Source organism: Centroberyx gerrardi, chromosome 7 (assembly GCF_048128805.1).
Source record: "Centroberyx gerrardi isolate f3 chromosome 7, fCenGer3.hap1.cur.20231027, whole genome shotgun sequence".
NCBI classification, from domain to species: Eukaryota; Metazoa; Chordata; class Actinopteri; order Beryciformes; family Berycidae; genus Centroberyx; species Centroberyx gerrardi.
Genome location: NC_136003.1, coordinates 2268071 through 2280470, shown reverse-complemented (window position 1 = coordinate 2280470; position 12400 = coordinate 2268071).

Below are 12400 nucleotides of genomic sequence, written 5' to 3'. Positions count from 1 at the left end.
AGAGAACCTAAGCTTTAATTTGATGTGCAACATGTTTGATTTGAAGCAGGTTTACCAGAAATACAGGAGGATAAGTTAGAATATAAAACCAGTTGGCTGCAGGCCTTTTAAAAACAGTTGAATATAACCATAATTCATCAGTGTGCTGCTAGCCACCAGAAGGTTTAAAATGAACAATGTTGGACTCTATGAAAAGGTCTGAATCTGAGCTTTAAATTGAGGTGTCACTCCAGTAAATCAGATCATGCTAGCCTGAAAGACCAGGCTAAATATACAGAAAAGATTTGACCTCTGACCCAGCTCTGAAAGCTGTCTGGTATTGACCACACTAAATGTCTGATTTTAAGCAGCCAGGTTGTGATAGGATGGAAAGCCAACAATTGATGCAAAGAAGTGAACCTAAGCTTTAATTTGATGTGCAACATGTTTGATTTGAAGCAGGTTTACCAGAAATACAGGAGGATAAGTTAGAATATAAAACCTGTTGGCTGCAGGCCTTTTAAAAACAGCTGAATATAACCATAATTCATCAGTGTGCTGCTAGCCACCAGAATTTTTAAAATGAACAATGTTGGACTCTATGAAAAGGTCTGAATCTGAGCTTTAAATTGAGGTATCACTCCAGTAAATCAGATCATGCTAGCCTGAAAGACCAGGCTAAATATACAGAAAAGATTTGACCTCTGACTCAGCTCTGAAAGCTGTCTGGTATTGCCCACACTAAATGTCTGGTTTTAAGCAGCCAGGTTGTGCTATGATGGAAAGCCAAAAATTGATGGAAAGAAGAGAACCTAAGCTTTAATTTGATGTGCAACATGTTTGATTTGAAGTAGGTTTACCAGAAATACAGGAGGATAAGTTAGAATATAAAACCAGTTGGCTGCAGGCCTTTTAAAAACAGTTGAATATAACCATAATTCATCAGTGTACTGGTAGCCACCAGAAGGTTTAAAATGAACAATGTTGGACTCTATGAAAAGGTCTGAATCTGAGCTTTAAATTGAGGTATCACTCCAGTAAATCAGATCATGCTAGCCTGAAAGACCAGGCTAAATATACAGAAAAGATTTGACCTCTGACCCAGCTCTGAAAGCTGTCTGGTATTGACCACACAAAATGTCTGATTTTATGCAGCCAGGTTGTGCTATGATGGAAAGCCAACAATTGTTGGAAAGAAGAGAACCTAAGCTTTAATTTGATGTGCAACATGTTTGATTTGAAGCAGGTTTACCAGAAATACAGGAGGATAAGTTAGAATATAAAACCTGTTGGCTGCAGGCCTTTTAAAAACAGTTGAATATAACCATAATTCATCAGTGTGCTGCTAGCCACCAGAAGGTTTAAAATGAACAATGTTGTACTCTATGAAAAGGTCTGAATCTGAGCTTTAAATTGAGGTGTCACTCAAGTAAATCAGATCATGCTAGCCTGAAAGACCAGGCTAAATATACAGAAAAGATTTGACCTCTGACCCAGCTCTGAAAGCTGTCTGGTATTGACCACACTAAATGTCTGATTTTAAGCAGCCAGGTTGTGATAGGATGGAAAGCCAACAATTGATGCAAAGAAGTGAACCTAAGCTTTAATTTGATGTGCAACATGTTTGATTTGAAGCAGGTTTACCAGAAATACAGGAGGATAAGTTAGAATATAAAACCTGTTGGCTGCAGGCCTTTTAAAAACAGCTGAATATAACCATAATTCATCAGTGTGCTGCTAGCCACCAGAGGGTTTAAAATGAACAATGTTGGACTCTATGAAAAGGTCTGAATCTGAGCTTTAAATTGAGGTGTCACTTCAGTAAATCAGATTATGCTAGCCTGAAAGACCAGGCTAAATATACAGAACAGATTTGACCTCTGACCCAGCTCTGAAAGCTGTGTGGTATTGACCACACTAAATGTCTGATTTTAAGCAGCCAGGTTGTGCTATGATGGAAAGCCAAAAATTGATGGAAAGAAGAGAACCTAAGCTTTAATTTGATGTGCAACATGTTTGATTTGAAGCAGGTTTACCAGAAATACAGGAGGATAAGTTAGAATATAAAACCAGTTGGCTGCAGGCCTTTTAAAAACAGTTGAATATAACCATAATTCATCAGTGTGCTGCTAGCCACCAGAAGGTTTAAAATGAACAATGTTGGACTCTATGAAAAGGTCTGAATCTGAGCTTTAAATTGAGGTGTCACTCCAGTAAATCAGATCATGCTAGCCTGAAAGACCAGGCTAAATATACAGAAAAGATTTGACCTCTGACCCAGCTCTGAAAGCTGTCTGGTATTGACCACACTAAATGTCTGATTTTAAGCAGCCAGGTTGTGCTATGATGGAAAGCCAAAAATTGATGGAAAGAAGACAACCTAAGCTTTAATTTGATGTGCAACATGTTTGATTTGAAGCAGGTTTACCAGAAATACAGGAGGATAAGTTAGAATATAAAACCAGTTGGCTGCAGGCCTTTTAAAAACAGTTGAATATAACCATAATTCATCAGTGTACTGCTAGCCACCAGAAGGTTTAAAATGAACAATGTTGGACTCTATGAAAAGGTCTGAATCTGAGCTTTAAATTGAGGTATCACTCCAGTAAATCAGATCATGCTAGCCTGAAAGACCAGGCTAAATATACAGAACAGATTTGACCTCTGACCCAGCTCTGAAAGCTGTCTGGTATTGACCACACAAAATGTCTGATTTTATGCAGCCAGGTTGTGCTATGATGGAAAGCCAACAATTGATGCAAAGAAGTGAACCTAAGCTTTAATTTGATGTGCAACATGTTTGATTTGAAGCAGGTGTACCAGAAATACAGGAGGATAAGTTAGAATATAAAACCTGTTGGCTGCAGGCCTTTTGAAAACAGCTGAATATAACCATAATTCATCAGTGTGCTGCTAGCCACCAGAGGGTTTAAAATGAACAATGTTGGACTCTATGAAAAGGTCTGAATCTGAGCTTTAAATTGAGGTGTCACTTCAGTAAATCAGATTATGCTAGCCTGAAAGACCAGGCTAAATATACAGAACAGATTTGACCTCTGACCCAGCTCTGAAAGCTGTGTGGTATTGACCACACTAAATGTCTGATTTTAAGCAGCCAGGTTGTGCTATGATGGAAAGCCAAAAATTGATGGAAAGAAGAGAACCTAAGCTTTAATTTGATGTGCAACATGTTTGATTTGAAGCAGGTTTACCAGAAATACAGGAGGATAAGTTAGAATATAAAACCAGTTGGCTGCAGGCCTTTTAAAAACAGTTGAATATAACCATAATTCATCAGTGTGCTGCTAGCCACCAGAAGGTTTAAAATGAACAATGTTGGACTCTATGAAAAGGTCTGAATCTGAGCTTTAATTTGAGGTGTCACTCCAGTAAATCAGATCATGCTAGCCTGAAAGACCAGGCTAAATATACAGAAAAGATTTGACCTCTGACCCAGCTCTGAAAGCTGTCTGGTATTGACCACACTAAATGTCTGATTTTAAGCAGCCAGGTTGTGCTATGATGGAAAGCCAAAAATTGATGGAAAGAAGAGAACCTAAGCTTTAATTTGATGTGCAACATGTTTGATTTGAAGCAGGTTTACCAGAAATACAGGAGGATAAGTTAGAATATAAAATCAGTTGGCTGCAGGCCTTTTAAAAACAGTTGAATATAACCATAATTCATCAGTGTACTGCTAGCCACCAGAAGGTTTAAAATGAACAATGTTGGACTCTATGAAAAGGTCTGAATCTGAGCTTTAAATTGAGGTATCACTCCAGTAAATCAGATCATGCTAGCCTGAAAGACCAGGCTAAATATACAGAACAGATTTGACCTCTGACCCAGCTCTGAAAGCTGTCTGGTATTGACCACACAAAATGTCTGATTTTATGCAGCCAGGTTGTGCTATGATGGAAAGCCAACAATTGTTGGAAAGAAGAGAACCTAAGCTTTAATTTGATGTGCAACATGTTTGATTTGAAGCAGGTTTACCAGAAATACAGGAGGATAAGTTAGAATATAAAACCTGTTGGCTGCAGGCCTTTTAAAAACAGCTGAATATAACCATAATTCATCAGTGTGCTGCTAGCCACCAGAAGGTTTAAAATGAACAATGTTGTACTCTATGAAAAGGTCTGAATCTGAGCTTTAAATTGAGGTGTCACTCAAGTAAATCAGATCATGCTAGCCTGAAAGACCAGGCTAAATATACAGAAAAGATTTGACCTCTGACCCAGCTCTGAAAGCTGTCTGGTATTGACCACACTAAATGTCTGATTTTAAGCAGCCAGGTTGTGCTATGATGGAAAGCCAAAAATTGATGGAAAGAAGACAACCTAAGCTTTAATTTGATGTGCAACATGTTTGATTTGAAGTAGGTTTACCAGAAATACAGGAGGATAAGTTAGAATATAAAACCTGTTGGCTGCAGGCCTTTTGAAAACAGTTGAATATAACCATAATTCATCAGTGTGCTCCTAGCCACCAGAGGGTTTAAAATGAACAATGTTGGACTCTATGAAAAGGTCTGAATCCGAGCTTTAAATTGAGGTGTCACTTCAGTAAATCAGATTATGCTAGCCTGAAAGACCAGGCTAAATATACAGAACAGATTTGACCTCTGACCCAGCTCTGAAAGCTGTGTGGTATTGACCACACTAAATGTCTGATTTTAAGCAGCCAGGTTGTGATAGGATGGAAAGCCAACAATTGATGCAAAGAAGTGAACCTAAGCTTTAATTTGATGTGCAACATGTTTGATTTGAAGCAGGTTTACCAGAAATACAGGAGGATAAGTTAGAATATAAAACCTGTTGGCTGCAGGCCTTTTAAAAACAGCTGAATATAACCATAATTCATCAGTGTGCTGCTAGCCACCAGAGTGTTTAAAATGAACAATGTTGGACTCTATGAAAAGGTCTGAATCTGAGCTTTAAATTGAGGTGTCACTTCAGTAAATCAGATTATGCTAGCCTGAAAGACCAGGCTAAATATACAGAACAGATTTGACCTCTGACCCAGCTCTGAAAGCTGTGTGGTATTGACCACACTAAATGTCTGATTTTAAGCAGCCAGGTTGTGCTATGATGGAAAGCCAAAAATTGATGGAAAGAAGAGAACCTAAGCTTTAATTTGATGTGCAACATGTTTGATTTGAAGCAGGTTTACCAGAAATACAGGAGGATAAGTTAGAATATAAAACCAGTTGGCTGCAGGCCTTTTAAAAACAGTTGAATATAACCATAATTCATCAGTGTGCTGCTAGCCACCAGAAGGTTTAAAATGAACAATGTTGGACTCTATGAAAAGGTCTGAATCTGAGCTTTAATTTGAGGTGTCACTCCAGTAAATCAGATCATGCTAGCCTGAAAGACCAGGCTAAATATACAGAAAAGATTTGACCTCTGACCCAGCTCTGAAAGCTGTCTGGTATTGACCACACTAAATGTCTGATTTTAAGCAGCCAGGTTGTGCTATGATGGAAAGCCAAAAATTGATGGAAAGAAGAGAACCTAAGCTTTAATTTGATGTGCAACATGTTTGATTTGAAGCAGGTTTACCAGAAATACAGGAGGATAAGTTAGAATATAAAACCAGTTGGCTGCAGGCCTTTTAAAAACAGTTGAATATAACCATAATTCATCAGTGTGCTGCTAGCCACCAGAAGGTTTAAAATGAACAATGTTGTACTCTATGAAAAGGTCTGAATCTGAGCTTTAAATTGAGGTATCACTCCAGTAAATCAGATCATGCTAGCCTGAAAGACCAGGCTAAATATACAGAACAGATTTGACCTCTGACCCAGCTCTGAAAGCTGTCTGGTATTGCCCACACTAAATGTCTGGTTTTAAGCAGCCAGGTTGTGCTATGATGGAAAGCCAAAAATTGATGGAAAGAAGAGAACCTAAGCTTTAATTTGATGTGCAACATGTTTGATTTGAAGCAGGTTTACCAGAAATACAGGAGGATAAGTTAGAATATAAAACCAGTTGGCTGCAGGCCTTTTAAAAACAGTTGAATATAACCATAATTCATCAGTGTGCTGCTAGCCACCAGAAGGTTTAAAATGAACAATGTTGGACTCTATGAAAAGGTCTGAATCTGAGCTTTAATTTGAGGTGTCACTCCAGTAAATCAGATCATGCTAGCCTGAAAGACCAGGCTAAATATACAGAAAAGATTTGACCTCTGACCCAGCTCTGAAAGCTGTCTGGTATTGACCACACTGAATGTCTGATTTTAAGCAGCCAGGTTGTGCTATGATGGAAAGCCAAAAATTGATGGAAAGAAGAGAACCTAAGCTTTAATTTGATGTGCAACATGTTTGATTTGAAGCAGGTTTACCAGAAATACAGGAGGATAAGTTAGAATATAAAACCAGTTGGCTGCAGGCCTTTTAAAAACAGTTGAATATAACCATAATTCATCAGTGTGCTGCTAGCCACCAGAAGGTTTAAAATGAACAATGTTGTACTCTATGAAAAGGTCTGAATCTGAGTTTTAAATTGAGGTATCACTCCAGTAAATCAGATCATGCTAGCCTGAAAGACCAGGCTAAATATACAGAACAGATTTGACCTCTGACCCAGCTCTGAAAGCTGTCTGGTATTGCCCACACTAAATGTCTGGTTTTAAGCAGCCAGGTTGTGCTATGATGGAAAGCCAAAAATTGATGGAAAGAAGAGAACCTAAGCTTTAATTTGATGTGCAACATGTTTGATTTGAAGCAGGTTTACCAGAAATACAGGAGGATAAGTTAGAATATAAAACCAGTTGGCTGCAGGCCTTTTAAAAACAGTTGAATATAACCATAATTCATCAGTGTGCTGCTAGCCACCAGAAGGTTTAAAATGAACAATGTTGGACTCTATGAAAAGGTCTGAATCTGAGCTTTAATTTGAGGTGTCACTCCAGTAAATCAGATCATGCTAGCCTGAAAGACCAGGCTAAATATACAGAAAAGATTTGACCTCTGACCCAGCTCTGAAAGCTGTCTGGTATTGACCACACTAAATGTCTGATTTTAAGCAGCCAGGTTGTGCTATGATGGAAAGCCAAAAATTGATGGAAAGAAGAGAACCTAAGCTTTAATTTGATGTGCAACATGTTTGATTTGAAGCAGGTTTACCAGAAATACAGGAGGATAAGTTAGAATATAAAACCAGTTGGCTGCAGGCCTTTTAAAAACAGTTGAATATAACCATAATTCATCAGTGTGCTGCTAGCCACCAGAAGGTTTAAAATGAACAATGTTGTACTCTATGAAAAGGTCTGAATCTGAGCTTTAAATTGAGGTATCACTCCAGTAAATCAGATCATGCTAGCCTGAAAGACCAGGCTAAATATACAGAACAGATTTGACCTCTGACCCAGCTCTGAAAGCTGTCTGGTATTGCCCACACTAAATGTCTGGTTTTAAGCAGCCAGGTTGTGCTATGATGGAAAGCCAAAAATTGATGGAAAGAAGAGAACCTAAGCTTTAATTTGATGTGCAACATGTTTGATTTGAAGCAGGTTTACCAGAAATACAGGAGGATAAGTTAGAATATAAAACCAGTTGGCTGCAGGCCTTTTAAAAACAGTTGAATATAACCATAATTCATCAGTGTGCTGCTAGCCACCAGAAGGTTTAAAATGAACAATGTTGGACTCTATGAAAAGGTCTGAATCTGAGCTTTAATTTGAGGTGTCACTCCAGTAAATCAGATCATGCTAGCCTGAAAGACCAGGCTAAATATACAGAAAAGATTTGACCTCTGACCCAGCTCTGAAAGCTGTCTGGTATTGACCACACTGAATGTCTGATTTTAAGCAGCCAGGTTGTGCTATGATGGAAAGCCAAAAATTGATGGAAAGAAGAGAACCTAAGCTTTAATTTGATGTGCAACATGTTTGATTTGAAGCAGGTTTACCAGAAATACAGGAGGATAAGTTAGAATATAAAACCAGTTGGCTGCAGGCCTTTTAAAAACAGTTGAATATAACCATAATTCATCAGTGTGCTGCTAGCCACCAGAAGGTTTAAAATGAACAATGTTGTACTCTATGAAAAGGTCTGAATCTGAGTTTTAAATTGAGGTATCACTCCAGTAAATCAGATCATGCTAGCCTGAAAGACCAGGCTAAATATACAGAACAGATTTGACCTCTGACCCAGCTCTGAAAGCTGTCTGGTATTGCCCACACTAAATGTCTGGTTTTAAGCAGCCAGGTTGTGCTATGATGGAAAGCCAAAAATTGATGGAAAGAAGAGAACCTAAGCTTTAATTTGATGTGCAACATGTTTGATTTGAAGCAGGTTTACCAGAAATACAGGAGGATAAGTTAGAATATAAAACCAGTTGGCTGCAGGCCTTTTAAAAACAGTTGAATATAACCATAATTCATCAGTGTGCTGCTAGCCACCAGAAGGTTTAAAATGAACAATGTTGTACTCTATGAAAAGGTCTGAATCTGAGCTTTAAATTGAGGTATCACTCCAGTAAATCAGATCATGCTAGCCTGAAAGACCAGGCTAAATATACAGAACAGATTTGACCTCTGACCCAGCTCTGAAAGCTGTCTGGTATTGCCCACACTAAATGTCTGGTTTTAAGCAGCCAGGTTGTGCTATGATGGAAAGCCAAAAATTGATGGAAAGAAGAGAACCTAAGCTTTAATTTGATGTGCAACATGTTTGATTTGAAGCAGGTTTACCAGAAATACAGGAGGATAAGTTAGAATATAAAACCAGTTGGCTGCAGGCCTTTTAAAAACAGTTGAATATAACCATAATTCATCAGTGTGCTGCTAGCCACCAGAAGGTTTAAAATGAACAATGTTGGACTCTATGAAAAGGTCTGAATCTGAGCTTTAATTTGAGGTGTCACTCCAGTAAATCAGATCATGCTAGCCTGAAAGACCAGGCTAAATATACAGAAAAGATTTGACCTCTGACCCAGCTCTGAAAGCTGTCTGGTATTGACCACACTGAATGTCTGATTTTAAGCAGCCAGGTTGTGCTATGATGGAAAGCCAAAAATTGATGGAAAGAAGAGAACCTAAGCTTTAATTTGATGTGCAACATGTTTGATTTGAAGCAGGTTTACCAGAAATACAGGAGGATAAGTTAGAATATAAAACCAGTTGGCTGCAGGCCTTTTAAAAACAGTTGAATATAACCATAATTCATCAGTGTGCTGCTAGCCACCAGAAGGTTTAAAATGAACAATGTTGTACTCTATGAAAAGGTCTGAATCTGAGTTTTAAATTGAGGTATCACTCCAGTAAATCAGATCATGCTAGCCTGAAAGACCAGGCTAAATATACAGAACAGATTTGACCTCTGACCCAGCTCTGAAAGCTGTCTGGTATTGCCCACACTAAATGTCTGGTTTTAAGCAGCCAGGTTGTGCTATGATGGAAAGCCAAAAATTGATGGAAAGAAGAGAACCTAAGCTTTAATTTGATGTGCAACATGTTTGATTTGAAGCAGGTTTACCAGAAATACAGGAGGATAAGTTAGAATATAAAACCAGTTGGCTGCAGGCCTTTTAAAAACAGTTGAATATAACCATAATTCATCAGTGTGCTGCTAGCCACCAGAAGGTTTAAAATGAACAATGTTGGACTCTATGAAAAGGTCTGAATCTGAGCTTTAATTTGAGGTGTCACTCCAGTAAATCAGATCATGCTAGCCTGAAAGACCAGGCTAAATATACAGAAAAGATTTGACCTCTGACCCAGCTCTGAAAGCTGTCTGGTATTGACCACACTGAATGTCTGATTTTAAGCAGCCAGGTTGTGCTATGATGGAAAGCCAAAAATTGATGGAAAGAAGAGAACCTAAGCTTTAATTTGATGTGCAACATGTTTGATTTGAAGCAGGTTTACCAGAAATACAGGAGGATAAGTTAGAATATAAAACCAGTTGGCTGCAGGCCTTTTAAAAACAGTTGAATATAACCATAATTCATCAGTGTACTGCTAGCCACCAGAAGGTTTAAAATGAACAATGTTGGACTCTATGAAAAGGTCTGAATCTGAGCTTTAAATTGAGGTATCACTCCAGTAAATCAGATCATGCTAGCCTGAAAGACCAGGCTAAATATACAGAAAAGATTTGACCTCTGACCCAGCTCTGAAAGCTGTCTGGTATTGACCACACAAAATGTCTGATTTTATGCAGCCAGGTTGTGCTATGATGGAAAGCCAACAATTGTTGGAAAGAAGAGAACCTAAGCTTTAATTTGATGTGCAACATGTTTGATTTGAAGCAGGTTTACCAGAAATACAGGAGGATAAGTTAGAATATAAAACCTGTTGGCTGCAGGCCTTTTAAAAACAGTTGAATATAACCATAATTCATCAGTGTGCTGCTAGCCACCAGAAGGTTTAAAATGAACAATGTTGTACTCTATGAAAAGGTCTGAATCTGAGCTTTAAATTGAGGTGTCACTCAAGTAAATCAGATCATGCTAGCCTGAAAGACCAGGCTAAATATACAGAAAAGATTTGACCTCTGACCCAGCTCTGAAAGCTGTCTGGTATTGACCACACTAAATGTCTGATTTTAAGCAGCCAGGTTGTGCTATGATGGAAAGCCAAAAATTGATGGAAAGAAGAGAACCTAAGCTTTAATTTGATGTGCAACATGTTTGATTTGAAGCAGGTTTACCAGAAATACAGGAGGATAAGTTAGAATATAAAACCAGTTGGCTGCAGGCCTTTTAAAAACAGTTGAATATAACCATAATTCATCAGTGTGCTGCTAGCCACCAGAAGGTTTAAAATGAACAATGTTGGACTCTATGAAAAGGTCTGAATCTGAGCTTTAATTTGAGGTGTCACTCCAGTAAATCAGATCATGCTAGCCTGAAAGACCAGGCTAAATATACAGAAAAGATTTGACCTCTGACCCAGCTCTGAAAGCTGTCTGGTATTGACCACACTAAATGTCTGATTTTAAGCAGCCAGGTTGTGCTATGATGGAAAGCCAAAAATTGATGGAAAGAAGAGAACCTAAGCTTTAATTTGATGTGCAACATGTTTGATTTGAAGCAGGTTTACCAGAAATACAGGAGGATAAGTTAGAATATAAAACCAGTTGGCTGCAGGCCTTTTAAAAACAGTTGAATATAACCATAATTCATCAGTGTGCTGCTAGCCACCAGAAGGTTTAAAATGAACAATGTTGTACTCTATGAAAAGGTCTGAATCTGAGCTTTAAATTGAGGTATCACTCCAGTAAATCAGATCATGCTAGCCTGAAAGACCAGGCTAAATATACAGAACAGATTTGACCTCTGACCCAGCTCTGAAAGCTGTCTGGTATTGCCCACACTAAATGTCTGATTTTAAGCAGCCAGGTTGTGCTATGATGGAAAGCCAAAAATTGATGGAAAGAAGAGAACCTAAGCTTTAATTTGATGTGCAACATGTTTGATTTGAAGCAGGTTTACCAGAAATACAGGAGGATAAGTTAGAATATAAAACCAGTTGGCTGCAGGCCTTTTAAAAACAGTTGAATATAACCATAATTCATCAGTGTGCTGCTAGCCACCAGAAGGTTTAAAATGAACAATGTTGGACTCTATGAAAAGGTCTGAATCTGAGCTTTAATTTGAGGTGTCACTCCAGTAAATCAGATCATGCTAGCCTGAAAGACCAGGCTAAATATACAGAAAAGATTTGACCTCTGACCCAGCTCTGAAAGCTGTCTGGTATTGACCACACTGAATGTCTGATTTTAAGCAGCCAGGTTGTGCTATGATGGAAAGCCAAAAATTGATGGAAAGAAGAGAACCTAAGCTTTAATTTGATGTGCAACATGTTTGATTTGAAGCAGGTTTACCAGAAATACAGGAGGATAAGTTAGAATATAAAACCAGTTGGCTGCAGGCCTTTTAAAAACAGTTGAATATAACCATAATTCATCAGTGTGCTGCTAGCCACCAGAAGGTTTAAAATGAACAATGTTGGACTCTATGAAAAGGTCTGAATCTGAGCTTTAATTTGAGGTGTCACTCCAGTAAATCAGATCATGCTAGCCTGAAAGACCAGGCTAAATATACAGAAAAGATTTGACCTCTGACCCAGCTCTGAAAGCTGTCTGGTATTGACCACACTGAATGTCTGATTTTAAGCAGCCAGGTTGTGCTATGATGGAAAGCCAAAAATTGATGGAAAGAAGACAACCTAAGCTTTAATTTGATGTGCAACATGTTTGATTTGAAGCAGGTTTACCAGAAATACAGGAGGATAAGTTAGAATATAAAACCAGTTGGCTGCAGGCCTTTTAAAAACAGTTGAATATAACCATAATTCATCAGTGTGCTGCTAGCCACCAGAAGGTTTAAAATGAACAATGTTGTACTCTATGAAAAGGTCTGAATCTGAGTTTTAAATTGAGGTATCACTCCAGTAAATCAGATCATGC